Source organism: Papaver somniferum, chromosome 6 (genome assembly GCF_003573695.1).
Source record: "Papaver somniferum cultivar HN1 chromosome 6, ASM357369v1, whole genome shotgun sequence".
NCBI classification, from domain to species: Eukaryota; Viridiplantae; Streptophyta; class Magnoliopsida; order Ranunculales; family Papaveraceae; genus Papaver; species Papaver somniferum.
The window spans coordinates 76,491,915-76,492,892 of record NC_039363.1 but is presented as its reverse complement, the minus strand read 5'-3'; positions in this window follow the sequence as shown (position 1 = coordinate 76,492,892).

Genomic DNA, 978 nt, shown 5'->3' with positions numbered 1-978 from the left:
GCCTTCGATAGCTAGATTGACATCTCCATTTTGCTGGGAGCTTAACTGTTTTGCACATGTCACATTTGATGGAATCTGAGCTTATATTTTGACCTAGAACTTTGTAGGTACGTTCTAAGCAAACCTTCACGAGACTTCAACTCGTCCACTAGGGACACTTAGTGGTTTAAAAGGCTTAGTGCATACGCTAAATGCATTCGAGAGACCAGCGACAGTGGTATAGTTAGGATTTCCTTAGTTTTGTTTTACTTGAGGACAAGTAAAATTCAGGTTTGGGGGTATTTGATGAGTGCCTAATATTGTATATATTTATCCCTTTTTGTTGGCATTTTAACTCATCTTTTGTGCATTAATTCTACATTTTATCCCATATTCTGTATTTTCATTGTTTTCAAGAATAAATATTTTTCTTACTTAATTTTGCATTTTTAGGTAATAAATAAAGTCTGGATGAATCGCGGAGCGGAATAGAGCAGAAAAGTAGTGAAAAGCCGGGAGGAATTACGCAAGGAAGCCGCAAAGAATGGTGCGCACAAGACCAAAAGGCTAGAAGTGGGCTTGAAGAGGAAGAATTGTTCTTAAAGAAGATATGGGCTTGGCATACCCAAGGCCCAAAACCCTTACCCAAACCCATTTTCTATATCCAAGCCCGTCTCGGATTTCAGCCGTCAGATCGAAGCATTTCAGCATCCTACGGTCGCTCCATCATCGCACATCAAACTCCGAAGCCCCCGCTTTACATCACAACGCCCATCTCCATCTTGGGTCGTCCGTTTTGCTACATCCCTTCATCCGACGGTCGCTCCACGCTTACCTCCGTATCGCCGTTGGATCCACCTACCATCTTCCCATCCATCGCTCCTTGTCGCAGATCATCAAACCTCGCTGAACCCGCTCAACACCCTAATACCCCATTCTATACCCATTAGCCAAACATGCCTTAACCCTAAAACCATCGACTCCATCTTCTCTTCCCCC